This window comes from Eurosta solidaginis, chromosome 3 (genome assembly GCF_040869045.1).
Source record: "Eurosta solidaginis isolate ZX-2024a chromosome 3, ASM4086904v1, whole genome shotgun sequence".
Classification (NCBI taxonomy): Eukaryota; Metazoa; Arthropoda; class Insecta; order Diptera; family Tephritidae; genus Eurosta; species Eurosta solidaginis.
In genome coordinates this window covers 104,496,075-104,517,476 of record NC_090321.1, presented here as the reverse complement: position 1 = coordinate 104,517,476, position 21,402 = coordinate 104,496,075, and the positions used below count along the sequence as shown (strand labels likewise).

The 21,402-nt window shown below is 34.9% G+C and overlaps 1 pseudogene; it reads left to right on the top strand.

Moving 5' to 3' along the window:
* LOC137247293 (developmentally-regulated GTP-binding protein 2 pseudogene) overlaps window positions 1-21,402 on the top strand; it is a 217,602-nt pseudogene that overhangs the window by 162,264 nt on the left and 33,936 nt on the right.

Here is a 21,402-nt window from a genome sequence, read left to right as displayed (position 1 = left end):
TGTTTTCAGTGAAAATGGGCGAAATCGGTTGATGCCACGCCCAGTTTTTATACACAGTCGTCCGTCTGTCCTTCCGCATGGCCGTTAACACGATAACTTGAGCAAAAATCGACATATCTTTAATGAACTTAGTTCACGTGCTTACTTGAACTCACGTTATCTTGGTATGAAAAATGAACGCCCACTTTTTTGATATCGAAAATTACGAAAAATGAAAAAAATGCCATAATTCTATAAAAAATACGAAAAAAGGGATGAAACATGCTAAGGTAATTGGATTGTTTTATTGACGCGAAATATAACTTTAGAAAAAACTTTATAAAATGGTTGTGACACCTACCATATTAAGTAGAAGAAAATGAAAAAGTTCTGCAGGGCGAAATAAAAAACCCTTAAAATCTTGGCAGGTATTACATATATAAATAAATTAGCGGTATCCAACAGATGATGTTCTGGGTCACCCTGCTCCACATTTTGGTCGATATCTGGAAAACGCCTTCACATATACAACTACCACCACTCCCTTTTAAAACTCTCATTAATACCTTTAATTTGATACCCATACCGTACAAACTCATTCTAGAGTCACCCCTGGTCCACCTTTATGGCGATATTTCGAAAAGGCGTCCACATATAGAACTAAGCCCCACGCCCTTTTAAAATACTCATTAACTCCTTTCGTTTGATACCCATATTGCACAAATGAATTCTAGAGTCACCCCTGGCCCACCTTTATGGCGATATCTCGAAACGGCGTCCACCTATGGAACTAAGGATTACTCCCATTTAAAACACACATTAACACCTTTCATTTGATACCCATATCGTACAAACATATTCTAAAGTCACCCCTGGTCCACCTTTATGGCGATATCTCGAAAAGGCGAACACCTATAGAACGAAGGCCCACTTCCATTTAAAAATACTCATTAACACCTTTCATTTGATACCCATATCGTACAAACAAAGTCTAGAGTCACCCCTGGTCCACCTTTATTGCGATACCTCGAAAAGGCGTCCACCTATAGAACTAAGGCCCACTCCCTTTTAAAATACTCATTAACTCCTTTCGTTTGATACCCACATTGCACAAACGAATTCTAGAGTCACCCCTGGCCCACCTTTATGGCGATATCTCGAAACGGCGGCCTCCTATGGAACTAAGGATTACTCCCTTTTAAAACACACATTAACACCTTTCTTTTGATACCCATATTGTACAAACAAATTCTAGGGTCACCCCTGCTCCAACTTTATGGTGATATCTCGAAACGGCGTCCACCTATGGAACTAAGGATTACTCCATTTTAAAATACTCATTAACACCTTTCTTTTGATACCCATATTGTACAAACAAATTCTAGGGTTACCCCTGGTCCACCTTTTTGGCGATATCTCGAAAATGCGACCACCTATACAACAACCACCACTCCCTTTTAAAACCCTTATTAATACCTTTAATTTGATACCCATATCGTAAAAACACATTCTAGAGTCACCCCTGGTCCACCTTTATGGCGATATTTCGAAACGGCGTCCACCTATAGAACTAAGGCCCACTCCCTTTTACAATACTCATTAACACCTTTCGTTTGATGCCCATATTGTACAAAGAAATTCTAGGGTCCCCCTGGTCCACCTTTATGGCGATATCTCGAAACGGCGTCCACCTATGGAACTAAGTATTACTCCCTTTTAAAATACTCATTAACACCTTTCATTTGATACCCATATCGTACAAACGCATTCTAGAGTCACCCCTCGTCCATCTTTATGGCTATATATCGAAAAAGCGACCACCTATACAACAACCACCACTCCCTTTTAAAACCCTCATTAATACTTTGAATTTGATACCCATATCGTACAAACACATTCTAGAGTCAAAGAAATATGAAGCTTAATATACAACAAGAATTTTGCAAATTAATCAATGCATTTTACGGCCACTCCTGCCTTCTTACTTCAATTACTTAATATATATGAGCAAAAATATCAAAAAAAAAAGCAAAAATCCCGTTATTTTGTTTGTTTTCTTTCATTTCTCATTACACATTTCTTGGAATAAGAACTTTGTTTTCGTCCAGCTAGCTTGTTCTACACAAAACACTGTGCGTCGGGAGAAAAATGTACCATAAATGTGATTATTGTTGAATAATCATTTATGGTTCCTATTTCGAAACTCTTTTTATTCATGTTTGATATCATTGTAAAATTGAGCTTTAATTCCTTTAGAGCAATATTTGACTACTTTTCAAGGTCGTTTTCTGATCATATTCGTGAACATTTTTCAATCGTTTTGCTTGAGATTTTCGAATCATTTTTGAATGCGATTATGATGCATTTGGTTTTCATATCTCATTCAAAATAAGATACTATATAATAATCTTATTTCATCAGGGGAAGAAAGCATGCGGAATGAGCTATTGGAACCAGAGGTCACACGCAAACAAACTTGACCTATATACACCTGTGACTACAACATCCAACATCAGCTATGATCATCAATATCTTAAAATACGATACGGTACGGGATGTTGAAAACATATCGAGGTACATATGTATGTCAAGAGAGTTTCACTTACCTGGTCAAATAGCTCACAACTTTTGTATTGTCCAACTATTATGTATTTTATGGGAAGTCGAAGGTGGAGAAATGGTTGGGGAAATCTTCGGGCAAGAGCAGCACTTGCATTACATTGTCTTGAAGAATTTCTTAATAATAAAAATTTTATATACATATTTTTTCTGAACTACATGATTGAAAAAATGTGTGTAAGTGAAAAAAGTAAGATTTTCAATGAAAAGTAAAATTTTAACAAGTATAAAACTCATTATTCAGTCAACAAATATAGTCAGAAAAGATTCAGAATGAAGATTCAGAAAATATGATTCCAAAATGTGATATAAAAATTATATTCAATTTTTGATCATCAATGGTGGACTAATGTCAAAGTCGCACTGCGTTGGAAGTTAATGTGTCAAATCGTATAAAAACTACAAGTCAGCTGTCACCTTGTATAATTACGCCATGGTGGTTGCCGTTATTGGGAATTTTCTCACACCATTGGATTCTTTCGCGATGCCACCTGCGCAAAATTAACAAAAATTTGTTTTAAGCGGGAGTCATTGGTGCTGTATGTCGTATCGCTGTAGTCGTATCCCTAACGTAATCAGCTGTTTATCGTTACGACGGTAAACCAAAAACCAATTGGTTGGCTACGATACGGTTACGACCTTAGCGGCACCAATAATCGATTGCATTGATTCGCATAAGGTTGGTCGAATCAGCTGTTATAAAGTTACCGATACGGTTACCGATAAAGCACCAATTTCTGCAGCTTTTACCACCCCAGGAAGACATGAGTGAGGGTGAATCCTAACCTTTTCCCTATCACTAGCCAACTGGTACGTTCCAAGGATGAATCTCCCAAGTGGACCATAACATGATTAAAAATTGCAATAGTAGATAATGTAATGTGAATTAAAATTCTATAGATAGCCGAAGCAAAAAATCCAACTGATCCGCATGCAGCTGTTATTTATATGCCGCCACGGGGAGCTGCTGCTGCTATCCTAGAAGCATTATAAGCAGAGATTCTTTTGATTGTTTGCATCACCGAAGGTGTGCCACAACATGATATGGTCCGCTTTAAGCACGCTCTCCTAAGGCAAAATAAATCGCGACTAGTCAGGCCCGATTGTCCAGGAATCATCACACCAGAAAGGGTAATAAATTGCCTACCATATTAAATATATAAACAACATGTATAAATTTGTTAGTGATAATTTGTAATGCTTTTTTTTGATAATCAAACGAAGAATGCAAATACCAAAGAGTTCGAAGTTCATGTAAATAATAGATTTCTTTAATTAGCGTTTGTAGAGCAAAATACATATGAATGTATGCATAGAACTGCGTTTGAAAGGGAGGAATTAATTAATTATGATCAGTAGATTTACAAGATTTTTGTCATTTTTGCTGCGTTGCCGTTGCCATTACATTGCGTTAAGAGAGGACATCAACATCTTATTACTCACAGCCAGTTAAAATTTTAGTAAATTTTGCTCTTTTCATTACTGATTCAAAACGTGGAAAGTTATATATCGAGCATTCCATGGAGAATGGTAAATTTCAGCAGACTTTCGCATTGCGGTCATTATTAATATTCAATCCCTAGAAGGTTTAATGTAGTCATATTAATAGTTCCCGAGATGGTCGGGCTAGTACCTCAATGGTGCTTGTTACCGGAACGTAGATAGATAGATAATTTTATGATGATTGCAGAGTGACTTGCACATCTCCTTCACAGCACCTCATCCAAGCCGACTTCCTTGATGAACCCTAGCAGTATTCTTGCCTTGAGGGATTGAATATGGGAATGCTCTGGCCATGCTGAGTCCATAAACTTAGCCCTACATCTTGAGATTGCGTCGCATTCTAGGAGGATATGGTCCGCCGTCTGCTGATCGATCACAAAATCGGCATGTGTTATTCGATAGTATGCCAAAATTCTGCATACGGCTGTTCAGTCTACAATGCCCTGTAAGAAAAGCTCATGGGATTCTTAGGTTATCTTTTGAGAGGTCTATTATTGCCCTGTAGCAACTTGCGCTATAACCTCTTAACAGTAACTTAGATTGTGTCAAACCTGGCGTATTGCTCCAGTGTTCTTCTCTCTTTTCCCTCCATTCTACTAATAAGTGCCCCTGTGAGCCAACTGGCAGGAACGGCTCGGGACCGATGGGTCATGCAGTTTCTGCCTCTCTGTCCAGGTTGTTCGCCTGCTAATTACCCTCTAATCCCCTGTGGCATGGGACCCGATGGGACTACGTTGAGTGCTCCTAATTGATTCAGCTTTTCTACGCACTTAAGGACCAGTGCTGACTTTATTTCGAACGCCGCAATTGCCTTTAGTGGGGCCTGACTGTCTGACTGAGTAATGCAATTGTTTCATTGGAGTATCCCTGCTGAGGGTTCAGCTCAGCGCACTAACTTTCGGCGAATACTTGCTTGAAAAATCCTCGGATGTGCTTTTAGAGGTACTGATATTTTGGCTCTGGGTGCGAAGACTGTGGCTCCAATCCCCTCTGGTGTCTTCGAGCCATCTGTGTACCACACGATCTTGAACAGACTAGTAATACATTGCACCCGGCCATACTTATATAGCCGCACGAAGAGACGGAGCATCCCATTACATATTGGCACAACCGGAGCACTACTGGACATTCAGTCTATATTAAAGCTATGCATTCAAAAGTGTTTGTACCAGCGCCTGCACACCAAACTGGACCAATGTATGCCATATTGATGCTAGCACGAATACCAAGCAATGTTTATGTAAATAATGTTACTGCTAATGTCAATTTGAGCACATACAGTACCTACGTTTATACTAGGTGGAACACCACACTACCTACATGGGAATGTAGCCACCGATCAGGTTGTTGTATGAGATTACTTTAAATATGTTATTCATAAACTAAAATAAACTAGCTTGTGCATAAGTAACTTAAACCACGATTTGAATCAAATATTTTCATGGGCTACTATGAATGGCTTATGTATAAACCCGAATAAGTCAAAATGTATTGTTATTAATAGAAGGTATTTTCCCTCTAATGATTTAGAGAATGTAGTGTTCGACAATTCCGTTATAGAATACGTAGATACGGCGAAAAACTTAGGTGTAATTTTTAACAAAACATTGACATGGAAAGACGATATTTTTAGAACGGTTGGAAAAGTGTATGGAATGCTTCGTACACTATGGTTAACACAGTATTTCACGCCTTTGCACATAAGACTACTTCTCGCTAAAGCGTACTTAATACCTACGCTACTCCATGGTTGTGTGATTTACTCAAACTGTGACTATCTGTGCAAGAACAAACTAAATGTTGTTTACAACAACATTGCTAGATATGTTTATGGGTTGAAAAGACTTGCCCATGTATCACAACATGCTGAAAGGTTGCTAAACATTTCTTTCGAAAATCTTTTAAAAGTTAAAACACTGTCGTTCCTCCATAAATTGATACACACGAAGGAACCTGACTATCTGTATCGTAAGCTTATTTTTCTGCAATCATCAAGATCGGTGCTTCTTCTTAAGCACATTAGATACCGCACGCTAACCTCTGAGCGCCAATTCTTTGTTACTGCAATATGTCTTTGGAACTCCCTACCTACAATTCTTCGACTCTTAAGTAATGCTCTGCACTTCAAAAAAGAGCTAACATCATTTCTTAACGACTCTTAAACTGGATCTCAAATTGTTGTTGTTAAAATGTTCATTTCCAAGTCCTTTTCCTTTCTCTGTGTCTTCATTCTTTATTTGTTAAATACTATTCGATCTATAACCAGCCAAAGGTTATCATCACTACTGCTGTCTTTTAATATTTATTAATTACTTTTCTTTAGTTTTAAGATTTACATTTACGTACATAAATATTTCACTATTATACGTTACATTTAATTTAATTTGATTAATCTAATTTATTATTATTATAAATGTTCAATTTTTATAGCTCATGCCATTCATGACTAGCACCGTTAAATAATTTGTCAAAATTGTTGTGCTAGGAACAAATTTTCAAATAAATACATACATGTAGATGTAGATCCATAAGGAACTTGGGGTCGCCAAAGCCTCGGCTGTTAAACAGGATTCGCCACGGGTATGTGAGGTTGGCAATTGGGTTGGAGAAGTTATATATTGCGGTGGCAACCCATTGGAAGGGTTGCGCTACACAACCGCTTGAATCAATTTGGTATTTTAGTCGCCTCTTACGACAGGCATACCTACCGCGGGTATATTATAAGCCCCCTAATAACCAGCTGGGGCCATGAGAAGCGTGAGTGCACTTTGGGTGTCCCAAGGCAAGTTCCGTCGTGCCTTGTGTTGTTGAGTGAGCAGCACGGTGTAGCAAATGCATCTTTCATGAGGATACCCTTGCTGAGCCCAGAAAATCTGGGAAAATTAGATGTACTGGTCAGATGCAGCAAACAAGTTCTGTTTTAGCAGTACTTTGTCCTTTTCAATTTGTACATCCATTTAAGAACCTTTCATAATCGATTAAACAGTCATCACGTCTAATTTACTTCGTAACATCAATCAATTATCCCTTCTTATATTTTTATGTTCTCTATAAATGCAACAGCGAAGTATCTTCGGGTACCCCTGCCACCGGAAACTGCCTTGGCATCCACCACTTGAATTAATTTACTTTACAGGTCCTGATTCTGGTTATCTGAAGTCTCCTTGAGTCCCTTGAGCCTTTGGCCTCTCAGAAAAGAGCTAATTGTGGAGCCCTATTTATTAAGCACCTTTCCGGTTATATTAAAAACTTTTAATCTATTCTTACAGATATAAGTTTTTTTTTTCATTCTAGGTAATTTGATTTTGACGATGTGCGCATAGCAATATTCCAAATATTCCAGCTGTGGCTGTAAGAATATGCATTTGCTCAAATTACAAGCAAACTGCGACAACTATCCTCCGCCTTTTTACTACCACATATAAGACCCTACTAAGCATATTATGGGAAAGGACCAAAGGCTCAATATCACCTGTAAATCCACTTTGATAGCACGAATTGGGGCTGCCTATATTCCGGCACTTTACGTACAAAATTGATATAGCTCTGCAAACTGATGTTGAACAACACCACCAGCGCAGGAAAAATTGGGCAGCATCACTCCAATCTTCGAAACAAGGTTTCCGAAAGGGCACGACTATGAATAGACGTTAATGTATTTATGTAGCTTGCACATGTCAATATACACATATGTAAAGTTTACTAGGGTCATAAGGAAATAATTTAAATTGTAAAAACCATTATTATAATGAATTATTTATTAATTAAATATTATTTAAACAAAAAGGACGCCTTTATTTCATGCAAAAAGCGATTTGACAAAAGGTAACCTGTACGGGTAACCGGCAGGCCAGTTATCCGTACTGTTGTTGTTGCATATGTTTTGGTTAGCGCTAAATAAAACATACCTAATGAACTAACTTAAAAATGTAAATAACATCGAGCGAGAAGGAATGTGGAAAACACAATAGGTAAGAGCGAGAAAGCGAGTCATACGAACACTATTTTGAGAGCGCGCGTGCGTTACTTTTTGCCCGACATCAATGTAAAGGCAAAGAGGATAAATATAATAAGAGCCGTCACTCGTTATTTTTTAGGCATTTACTCGATGTAAACTGTGAGGTAGTCGCTACTTTTTTTTTGGGCGAGATGTTTATAAATATCTTCTATACATTTTCATGGGGTATTTGTGTTTATTTTTCGGACTGTATTCAATTAATTATTTAATCCAAAAAACACGTGTGCATAAAGTGACAACACCGCATGGATAAATGGAAAGCAATTCAAAAATGTCCCTCATAAAACAAAAGTAGCGACTACCTCACAGTTTACATCGAGTAAATGCCTAAAAAATAACGAGTGACGGCTCTTATTATATTTATCCTCTTTGAACCTAATACCAAAGAGGATAAATATAATAAGAGCCGTCACTCGTTATTTTTTAGGCATTAACTCTATGTAAACTATGAGGTAGTCGCTACTTTTTTTTTGGGCGAGATGTTTATAAATGTCTTCTATACATTTTCATGGGGTATTTGTGTTTATTTTTCCGACTGTATTCAATTAATTATTTAATTCTCTTTCCAAAAAACTCGTTTGCATAAAGTGACAACACCGCATGGATAAATGGAAAGCAATTCAAAAATGTCCCTCATAAAACAAAAGTAGCGACTACCTCACAGTTTACATCGAGTAAAGGCCTAAAAAATAACGAGTGACGGCTCTTATTATATTTATCCTCTTTGTTAGGTTATCGAAATGTAAACAAAATATAGTGCTGTACTGTTATTACATTCATGTTATGGCAGTCATTTTTAAGTTATATACCTGTAACTTTACAAGTATTTTTACAGTATTTTTACGTTAATATGACCGCCTTTTCACAAGAGTTATGACCGTTTTTTTACTTGGATTATACTACTATATAAATAAAAAAATTCCTTAATTCAAATCCATTAACATTTCTTTTATTCAACATTTTTTTAATATATTAGAGTATTTATAATAGTTGTAAATTATTAACTATAAGTCTTAAGGAAGGAATAGTTTTTCAGTCTTGTTGGTGAGCCATAAATACAAATTTTATTGTATGCATACAAAGTTAAGGGAAACTTAAATAAATTAATTAATGATATAGAAAACAAAAGAGAAGAACTAACAGAACTATTGGTTGCAGTAAACCATCAAATCGCGAGTAGGCAATTCACAATTTGAGTAAGTTGACTTGTAATTCGCCAATTTTAATGCTATACCTTTTTTATTTTAGTTCGAAAAGCTGCAATTGAGGCTCGAAAGTTACAATTGAAGTTCAAAAATTTCAATTCAAGTTCAGAAAATTTAAATTCAAGCTCAAAATTTCTATTTGTAGTTCAGAAAATTAAAATTGAAGTTCAGAACTTCTGTTTGTAGTTCAGAAAATTATAATTGAACTTAAATTGTAATTTTCTGAACTTCAGTTGTAAGTTGCTGAACTGCAGTTGAAATTCCTGACCTTCAATTATAATTTACTGAACTTCTATTGAAAATTGTGAAATTCAATTATAATTTTTTGAACTTCAATTGAAATTCCCGAACTTTCAGAACTTCAATTGCAACTTTCAAATTTTTTTTTACATAAAATGAACAATTTAACATTTTTTCTGAGAGTTAAAGTGGTGAATTACCTACCAGAGGTTTGAAACCACTTGCATTCGTGTTGGCGCTTCTCTATATCATTAATGTAACAATATCTTTTTAATAATTTCATTAATAGACAAATATAAAATTTTTCCTTTACATTTTAGAACTGTGTACAAAAATATGTAATTTTAGATACCGCAACCTAAACCAAAAAGTATTGCAACTCATAATCAGAGAAGCTTTGTGTTGAATGTTGATTTATACTACAACAAGTAAGGAAGGTTAAGTTCGGGTGTAACCGAACATTCCATACTCAGTTGAGAGCTATGGTGACAACATAAGGGAAAATAACCATGTAGGAAAATGAACCGAGGGAAATCATGGAATGTGTTTGTATGACATGTATATCAAATGAAAGGCATTGAAGAGTATTTTATGAGGAGTGGGCCATAGTTCTATAGGTGGACGCCATTTAGGGATATAGCCATAAAGGTGGATCAGGGTTGACTCTAGAATGCGTTTGTACGATATGGGTATCAAATGAAAGGTGTTAATGAGTATTTTAAAAGGGAGTAATCCTTAGTTCCATAGGTGGACGCCGTTTCGAGATATCGCCACAAAGGTGGAGCAGGGGTGACCCTAGAATTTGTTTGTACAATATGGGCATCAAACGAATGGTGTTAATGAGTATTTTAAAAGGGAGTGGGCCTTAGTTCTATAGGTGGATGCCGTTTCGAAATATCGCCATAAAGGTGGACCAGGGGTGCCTCTAGAATGTGTTTGTACGATATGGGTATCAAATTAAAAGTATTAATGAGGGTTTTAAAAGGGAGTGGTGGTTGTTGTATAGGTGGTCGCTTTTTCGAGATATCGCCATAAAGGTGGACCAGGGGTGACTCTAGAATGCGTTTGTACGATATGGGTATCAAATGAAAGGTGTGAATGAGTATTTTAAAAGGGAGTAATACTTAGTTCCATAGGTGGACGCCGTTTCGAGATATCGCCATAAAGGTGGACCAGGGTTGACCCTAGAATTTGTTTGTACAATATGGGCATCAAACGAAAGGTGTTAATGAGTATTGTAAAAGGGAGTGGGCCTTAGTTCTATAGGTGGACGCCGTTTCGAAACATCGCCATAAAGGTGGACCAGGGGTGACTCTAGAATGTGTTTGTACGATATGGGTATCAAATTAAAGGTATTAATGAGGGTTTTAAAAGGGAGTGGTGGTTGTTGTATAGGTGGTCGCATTTTCGAGATATCGCGAAAAAGGTGGACCAGGGGTGACCCTAGAATTTGTTTGTACAATATGGGTATCAAAAGAAAGGTGATAATGTGTGTTTTAAAAGGGAGTAATCTTTAGTTCCATAGGTGGCCGCCGTTTCGAGATATCGCCATAAAGGTGGGCCAGGGGTGACTCTAGAATTCGTTTGTGCAATGTGGGTACCAAACGAAAGGAGTTAATGAGTATTTTAAAAGGGAGTGGGCCTTAGTTCTATAGGTGGACGCCTTTTCGAGGTATCGCAATAAAGGTGGACCAGGGGTGACTCTAGACTTTGTTTGTACGATATGGGTATCAACTGAAAGGTGTTAATGAGTATTTTAAAATGGAGTAATCCTTATTTCCATAGGTGGACGCCGTTTCGAGATATCACCATAAAGGTGGAGCAGGGGTGACCCTAGAATTTGTTTGTACAATATGGGTATCAAAAGAAAGGCGTTAATGTGTGTTTTAAAAGGGAGTAATCCTTAGTCCCATAGGTGGCCGCCGTTTCGAGATATCGCCATAAAGGTGGGCCAGGGGTGACTCTAGAATTCGTTTGTGCAATGTGGGTATCAAACGAAAGGAGTTAATGAGTATTTTAAAAGGGAGTGGGGCTTAGTTCTATAGGTGGACGCCTTTTCGAGGTATCGCAATAAAGGTGGACCAGGGGTGACTCTAGACTTTGTTTGTACGATATGGGTATCAAATGAAAGGTGTTAATGAGTATTTTTAAATGGGAGTGGGCCTTCGTTCTATAGGTGTTCGCCTTTTCGAGATATCGCCATAAAGGTGGACCAGGGGTGACTTTAGAATATGTTTGTACGATATGGGTATCAAATGAAAGGTGTTAATGTGTGTTTTAAAAGGGAGTAATCCTTAGTTCCAGAGGTGGACGCCGTTTCGAGATATCGCCATAAAGGTGTGCCAGGGGTGACTCTAGAATTCGTTTGTGCAATATGGGTATCAAACGAAAGGAGTTAATTAGTATTTTAAAAGGGCGTGGGGCTTAGTTCTATAGGTGGACGCCTTTTCGAAATATCGCCATAAAGGTGGACCAGGGGTGACTCTAGAATGAGTTTGTACGATATGGGAATCAAATTAAAGGTATTAATGAGAGTTTTAAAAGGGAGTGGTGGTAGTTGTATATGTGAAGGCGTTTTCCAGATATCGACCAAAATGTGGACCAGGGTGACCCAGAACATCATCTGTTGGATACCGCTAATTTATTTATATATGTAATACCTGCCAAGATTTTAAGGGTTTTTTATTTCGCCCTGCAGAACTTTTTCATTTTCTTCTACTTAATATGGTAGGTGTCACAACCATTTTATAAAGATTTTTCTAAAGTTATATTTCGCGTCAATAAAACAATCCAATTACCTTACCCTGTTTCATCCCTTTTTTTGTATTTTTTATAGAATTATGGCATTTTTTTCATTTTTCGTAACTTTCGATATCAAAAAAGTGGGCGTGGTCATAGTCGGATTTCGTTCATTTTTCATACCAATATAAAGTGAGTTCAAGTAAGCACGTGAACTAAGTTCATTAAAGGTATGTCGATTTTTGCTCAAGTTATCGTGTTAAAGGCCATGCGGAAGGACAGACGGACGGCTGTGTATAAAAACTGGGAGTGGCATCAACCGATTTCGCCCATTTTCACAGAAAACAGTTAGCGTCATAAAATCTATGCCCCTACTAAATTTCAAAAGGATTGGTTAATTTTTGTTCGACTTATGGCGTTAAAAGTATCCAAGACAAATTAAATGAAAAAGGGCGGAGCCACGCCCATTTTGAAATTTTCTTTTATTTTTGTATTTTGTTGCACCATATCATTACTGGAGTTGAATGTTGACATAATTTACTTATATACTGTAAAGATCTTACATTTTTTTTTAAATTAAAATTTTACTTTAAAAAAAAATTTTTTTTAAAGTGGGCGTGGTCCTTCTCCGATTCTGCTAATTTTTATTAAGCGTACATATAGTAATAGGTGTAACGTTCCTGCCAAATTTCATCATGATATCTTCAACGACTGCCAAATTACAGCTTGCAAAAGTTTTAAATTACCTTCTTTTAAAAGAGGGCGGTGCCACGCCCATTGTCCAAAATTTTACTAATTTTCTATTCTGCGTCATAAGTTCAACTCATCTACCAAGTTTCGTCGCTTTATCTGTCTTTTGTAATGAATTATCGCACTTTTTCGAAATTTTCGATATCGAAAAAGTGGGCGTGGTTATAGTCCGATATCGTTCATTTTAAATAGCGATCTGAGATGAGTGCTCAGGAACCTACATACCAAATTTCATCAAGACACCTCAAAATTTACTCAAGTTATCGTGTTAACGGTCGACGGACGGACGGACATGGCTCAATCAAATTTTTTTTCGATCCTGATTATTTTGATATATGGAAGTCTATATCTATCTCGATTCCTTTATATATGTACAACCAACCGTTATCCAATCAAACTTAATATACTCTGTGAGCTCTGCTCAACTGAGTATAAAAATAACAAAATTCTTAACAAAACCAGGCTAAACGATAACGTTAACTACCAAAAAAACATAAGTTATTTTACGATGCTTTGATGGATCGATTTACACTTAAATACCGATTTAAAATGTTTTCAGTTCTGACCTTTTTTAGTTTAGAATGCGATATATACATCCAGTGGAATAATTTTATATTGAGGGTACTTTATGCAATTTTCTTTTTTTCGTGATTTTGCAATAATAAACGTAGATACTCATAGTAATATTTTGTTTTAAATTATGTGATTACAATATTTATAAGGACCATTTAGTTGATGGTATTGGTACTGTAAGTTAAATTCATCAGCAATTATTTATATTCAAAATATTTTCTTGTTATACATCTAATTTATAAACTTAGGTTAAAAATTATTGACAAATTCGTTGCAATTAAATTGCCTTTAAAAATTATTGCAAACTTTTCGCCATTGTTGAATATTTTTTTTAATAAAGAGAATAAAAAGCTTAGAGTAATTAATTAGAATAAAATTTTAAGTCCACCATTTATGTCCGGCTCAGTGGTTTCAGTTGCATCCGTCTCTGCGTCGTCTTCATTATCGCCGTCGTTGCCCTCATGTTTGTTTTCTTCATCAGATTCTCCTTCATTGTCTTGCATTTCATCTGTGTCATCAACTTCCATGTCCTCCTGTAAAAAGGTCGTTTTTTCTTAAATTACACCAAACTATTAATACGTAAAAATATCGCATTTTATCTCTTCTTCGTCTTCATTTTCTTCCACCCCATCTTCATCGGACTGTTTATCATCATTCTCATGTTGTGTGCTATTATCATCGCCAAGTCGCCCGCTCATTTTTAGGCGCTGCACAGTGTTTCGTGTAGAACAAGCTAGCTGGACAAAATTATTTTATGAGATTTTCTGTTTCATATGCAGTCATTTATTACAACTACGTCATTTTTTTCAGCCATATGTTCTTTTTTTTTATTTTTTTCCAAAATTTTACTTCATATGCATACATTTGCTTATTTCATATACAGTAAGTCATGTGAATAAGTGACATAGATCCAAAAAAAATTCAAAGGACTAAAGATTATTCCTCTATTGTACTTAAATTGAATGGAATACAAATCCCATTACTCTAAAAAATTCTAAAAATTCGGAAAAAAAAATTTAAATTTTTTATGAAAATTCGTCGAATTTTTTAAATATAATTTAGTTTTTATTATAGATCGTGACAAATTTTCTTATGGGAAATAAGTTAAAATAAATTTGCGAAAGCGAAAATTGTAAGAATTATCCAAAAAGGGGTGTCTTCTTATTTATGTGAGTGACTGTACATATGTACATACATATTTTGTATTTATTTGAGTATTTATCCTGGCACTACAATTTTTACAGAATTATTTTATAGTACCAGTCAGGAATGTAAAAGTGAATTACAATAATAATAATAAGAATGTAAATAATTAAATTAATTATGTGAAAATTACTTATTACAAAAGCTTAAAAGTAAAGTATCATAAAAAGTAGAAAAGACAATAGATTGAAATTAAATAAAACCTGATCCAACAAAAAGTTAGGGTAGGTTATCTTTTATAATTATGTTATTATTCGCTATCATCACTTTCATTCGATGAGTCACTTGTGGAATAGTCATGAACATCAGCAACACTACTGTGAAAGCTTGAAACAACTGGGGTATTTATTGACTCCTCAACATTATCGGGGGACAGTAAATTTAAGACTTCTGAAGTCAGACTTTTAAATTTTTTCTTAGGTATCTCCCTAAAACTGTTAACTAAAGGATCCGAGGTTATAAGCAACATATTCATAAGATCTCTATTCGTGGCTTCACGCGACTGCTTTTGTGTGTTATCAGCCCTGAATCGTCTCAAATCTTTGTTACGGGCTTCCTGTGCTTCCTCGGAAAGTTGACCAATAGGTAAAATTGCTGATTTTATAATATCCGTACTATGCACTAATAATTTATGAACTGTAACAGGCATATTAAACCATGGATAGAGATCTATGTATAGTTTTTTAGTCTCGACCGCAAATTTTTCAAATTTTTGGATATTTATATTGTACCCAGATGCTAATGCGCGAAGGAGAGTGTCGAATCTTTTGATGAGCGTTACATCCAATCCCGTAATCTCAGCTCTAGCCTCAGAATTTTCGAAAAACCTACGAGCAGTGTTGCCGTCATTGGTATTGCCGAAACCTGGTTTTGGTTTATCTTCATCAATCCATTGTATGTACCTGTTTTTATGCCTTGGTGACTGGTGCGGTAGGTTGTGGCAGGTTGAAGTCAATGATCTTCGCCTTTTTGCTTTTGGCGTGATCTTGTTGACCTTGCGCGTTTATTTTTGTATGTTTTATGGCTACGTGTTTGTTCCCTGTACCAGGGAATTGGTTTTGCCGTTTGTAGATCAGCTTTAAAGGTTCAAATATCTCGTCGGAGCTGGTAGGTACATACATCCTATTTGATATGTAGAGATAACTAAATCTACAAAAAAAAAAAAAATTTAAAATAGATGTGCAAAGAATTCGCAATGGTTTTTTCTTTCGACTATTAGAGAATACTTGCGACTATAACATATGTAAAATTAAGCCCAGATGTCCGCGGATGTATGTAACTTTTTTGTCCCTAAAGTTAAAAATATAGGAACAAAATACCTTTTCTTCTTAATAACGGAATGTTAAATATATTGAAAATACTCTAATTGTGAAAGAATTACTATTAAAAAATTTTACTTACCTTCGAGCTTAGAATCCATCAAAAAATTATGTAAAAGTGTTCACTTAAAAGAAATATGAATCTTAATATTCAACAAGAATTTTGAAAATTAATCAATGCATTTTACGGCCACTCCTGCCTTCTTACTTCAATTACTCAATATATATGAGCAAAAATATCAAAAAAAAGCAAAATCACGTTATTTTGTTTGTTTTCTTTCATTTCTCATTACACTTTTCTTGGAATAAGAACTTTGTTTTTGTCCAGCTAGCTTGTTCTACACGAAACACTGTGCGCTGTTGTATTTCAAGTATAGCGTATGTTGGATTACCCTCTTTGGCCGTTAACCAAATATTTAAATATTTATTTTAAAAAATATTATTTCATTTATTTTTGAGTTTAAATATTTTCCAACTGATTAGAATTTTCTTTTTTTGAAGTTATTTAAAAATTTTAAGTTAACATGAAAACTCAATTAAAAATGATTTTAAAAATTTAAGTAAAGAGTACATATAGTATTTTTGTATTGAATTGTAAATGTTTTATGTTTCTTAGAGATAACTTTAAAAGATCCTTGATAAGGTGATTCTAAATTAGATTTACGAAGAACTTTAACAAAAACATACTCACAATTTTCTAATTTTTTAGGAACGTAAAATTTTCTTTGCTATGATGAAAAACTTTAGAACGAACAAGCGAAAAATATTCTCTTATTTTATGAAGAGCGTCATTAGAAAAATCATGTTCTTTATTACTATTGGAAATAATTATTCTAAGTGTTTGGCCATAAACCAGTTCAGCAGATGAACATTTTAAATCTTCTTTAATAGAAGTTCGTAAACCAAGTAGAATGAATGGTAAAATGTCAGCCCATGAACTGAGTCGTTTGATGCTATAATTGCTGTTTTTAAAGTTCAATGAAATCTCTCTATCATGCCATTTGCTTGGGGATGGTAGGGAGATGTATGAATTTTATGAGAACATGGAAATTAACAATGTTGACAGGCAGCGAAATAGAACCCTCTGAAAATAAGACCGGCAGCAATAAACAAGACTGGCAGCAATAGAGAATAAGTATAAAAATGCAGAATCAATTGAGCGGCCTTAGGGACGCTAACCATTAGCAAACTTTTGTTTTTGCTTAGGGATTTTTTTTTAAATAGGATTAGATGAAACTCACAATGAAAAATAACTTTGACCAAATGTTAAAATTTAAAATGTTGAAAAAAAAATTAAAGGAAACCCAACGAAAAAGTAAAATGTCCTATTGAAAAATTTTTATGTTAAAATCTAAAGAAAAACGGATATTAACGCTATCACTGGAAATAGCATAAAAATTAATTTTATAATATCTTGTAAATTGAAAAAAAACTACATTACTAAAATTTAAAGAAAAATGTTAATTATTTTGTAAAATTAGTTAAACAAAAGACAATTTTAAAAACTAAATTAGAAATGAAAAAATTCTAAAGTAAAACAAAAATTACAATTTTAGAATTAAATTGTTAAAATACCTATTAATTCAATAACTTAAATTTATCAAAAATTAATGAAGGTCAAGAGTAAAATGGAATGCATAGGAAAAAAAAATAAAATCAAAAATTTTATTAAAATTTAAATTTAGTTCATTTCTCACAGAAGCAGAAAATAATATTAGAGAATTTCAACATGGCTTGGTGGACAAAGATAGCACACGGCATAATGATAGCATTAGCCGGATATGAATTAGGAAAGGAAAATTCAGGATATTCAGAAACGGAAAACAGAATAACTAAATACGAACCACCAGCCGAGGTAAATACAAAAAATTTGCCAAACATTCCAGATGTTTGGTTAGCAGTCGTAATTTGCGCATTCATGCTATTGATCATCACAATAGCTATGATTCTCAAATTTTATATGAAGCACAAATATAGGCAACTGAATAACGTGCAACAGCGCGTCTAAAATTTTTTTTTTCTCTCTCCCTGTCCAAATTTCCAAACCCAAAGCTGAGGAAGAGCAATAAATAATTAAAAATAAGCCTTTACACAGCACCCGCAAACGACATTAAAGGCAGCTTCATTACACCTGCCCAAATTTAATAGCAAATAAAGAATTTGAATAATTCCGTTAAATTCTCCTGACAAAGATGGTCATGAAGCAATAGGAAATCCTAGGACAGTGGAAATAAGCAAAACCTAAGAAAGAAAATATACAAAAATTTTAAAAACCAGCTCATAACAACAAGCGTGAAGAAAAAGTCACAACGAGAACCTATATATATATTAAAGCGCTATATAAATTTAAAAGACTAGTCGCGCTCATTTTCATCTTAGGATAGAAAAATGTTAGCGTAGAAAAATTATCAAGCAACCAGATTGTTGAGGAAGTTATACACAGTTGTCTCAGAACAAATTGGTGAAAATAATTGAATATTTACTGCAGTAGGCAAATTTAAAATTATGAAAGTAGGTACCCAAGCTCTCTAAGATCAAATAATTGCACTAACCAAAGAGGTTGTGCATGTGACAATCCCGGTATAAAAATAAAATTAATTCTTCATAAAAGTCATGACGATTCTGTCTTGGTGGCCGCCGCAGATATTGCATGACAAATAAGATCAAATAAATTGCTGGAAAATAGGGTGTTATCGAAAATATAAACAGAACATTTAAAGATACGAAAAATTTTTGCATCCACTGTACCTTCCACTTATCCACTACATAGCTACCCCGCACTTCCGTCGGCAACCCTTCAATTGCCCTTCTAATGTCAAGTGCAAAAAAAAAAACAACAAATTTTTTTTTTTTCTCTCAACTTCATATTTCTATATAAATATGAGAAAATACTTTCTAGAAGACAAGCGGATATTAAGTGGGTGCACACATTTAAAGCCGACTGTGTAATAAGTAAAATAAACAAAATAAGTAAATAAATAAAAAACCACTTAATACAAAACATTTCTCATAATCGTAAGCACTCAACCACAAAAAAAAAACACCAAAATTTTGCACAAAGAAAAAATATAGTCAAAATTACTCATTATAGCAAATATACGAAAACACAAAAAATTATAACAAAAGTCAGCTTATCATGAAAAAGCGAGCATGAGCATAACGGGCATGGTATGTAAAGCAAATGCAAACGAATAAAAGCAAAAAGAAAACATATAAACTTATAATATCAAGTTACCACTATGACATAAATAACAAGGCCGATGGTGTAGTATCGCGTGGAATTCACCCCATTTCAAACACGCTTAACATTACAAACGCTCGTTCACTGACCCAGGTAACTACCATAAGTTCATTCGCTTTCACAAAGTCACCTAATGCATTAATGCTCAAGCGGGAATCATATTGACAATATGTAGGTCAATAATTTGCTGACAAGCATTCCTCTCTATTGAGTATGTATAGTATGTAAATATTAATGTAAGTATGTATATATGCATAGGTTAAGAACTTCTGTATAAATAGTAATGAATTCCTTTAATAAAATGATTACTGATCAGACTTCCAAAGTCTAAACACTCTTTTATCAATTTGTCACATTACAGTGGATCTGCATCGCAAAAATGTTTGCTTGATTAAAGTAATAATTTAAGGAAGTTTCCCGGTGCGCGCCTAAGTTTAAAAGAAAATAACCCGATTCGATTTTAGTGGGAAGAAGTGCTCCGAAAATAAAATAAAAACCCGGAAACGCGTTGCGCAAAAAATGTTCTGCTTCGGATGCTAGCGTGAACCAGTGGCGGATACTGATGCAGGATCACATGATCGAAGGAGGAAGACACCATTTTTAATATAAACCACAAATGCCGAAAGTGCTGAACAGTGTAGAAGAGGATGGGTTTCCAAAAATTGATGCAGCCTATGTAACCTGGTAAGTCGAGAAGTTCCGATATAGTTTTTTTTGTGGATATGTACACAAACTTTCACGCCACCTTGAGGTTCACGTTACCTAAATTGTGTCTACGGTCACCAATATTCCCTAGGAGTGCAAATTCCTACTCTCTATTTCGCATAAATTAATCTCCAGTTCCATGCTTTTATTTTTGAGTAGTTTAAAAAGATTTTTTTTTTTTTGTGGGATTAATTCCTCACAACATTTCTCCTTTTGTTTTGAACACCCTTATATGTGAGCATTACCTATATATCATTAATATATGTATGGCCAAAGGTGTATGAACGTAAAGTTGGCGCGGAAGCATTTAACCATCTCAACTCTGCTAACTACATTCGTTCCTCCAGTTGGAACACCTTCTTCGGAAAGCTGTGGCAAGGCGCTGTGGCAAGACACTGGGAAATTTCCATTTACATATTTGACCCGTTTCAACGACATTTATTACCACCAAATACCATACCATGATACTAACATCAATTTCCACAAACTACATTTATGTAACATCGATTCAAGCAGCGAAGATTGGAACCTAACAGAGATCTTATTGCAGTGCACCGACAATCGGAGCATATACCGGAAAGCGAAATACCAAAAGAGTTTATGTAAATTTATATGTATTAGGGTAGGCAAGATTAAGAGTATTTTATGTTTCAGTTTAAAAATTTCAAAATTGCGTTAAATCGAATGTCACACAGATCACTGGAGTGAACTGGTCGCAAAAAAAAAAAAACAAACAAGTAATTCTCGAAAACAGGAAATATTTTTTTTGCCCATTCACGGTCAGATGAGCCCTACCTCCGAGAAAGTCCCCCAATACCCACCAAGAAGAGCTCCTTTAGGTAGGCTTTAGGATGTCTTTAGAGATTTAAATCACCATAAACACCAAAAGTGTTTGGTAAATTTCATGCTGGCTAAAAGGCCCAGATAAACTTTTTTTTATAGACTTTCCAAAAGTATTGAGAAGTAGTATTGTACGGTGCTTTTTATTTGCGATCCGTTGTGCAGATATACATACTTTTTCTTATATTCGAGATTATATAGTTGTATATTCCCGTTATCGTTTTTTTTTTTTGGTATAAAGGTAATTCCTTTTGAAAAGCTTTCGTTAAATATATGATGTTTCGTATGGATGTAATATGATATTTTTAGTCCTTCTATATATGTTAAATTTTTGTGGGTCCAAAAGGTTTCCTTCTTTGCGTTAAGACATATGCATATACTCCTATTAATCGTGTCGAGACACATGCAAATCTCTATATATATATATCACTAGCTTTTATTGGCGTATTCGGATCTAAAAAATTTGAT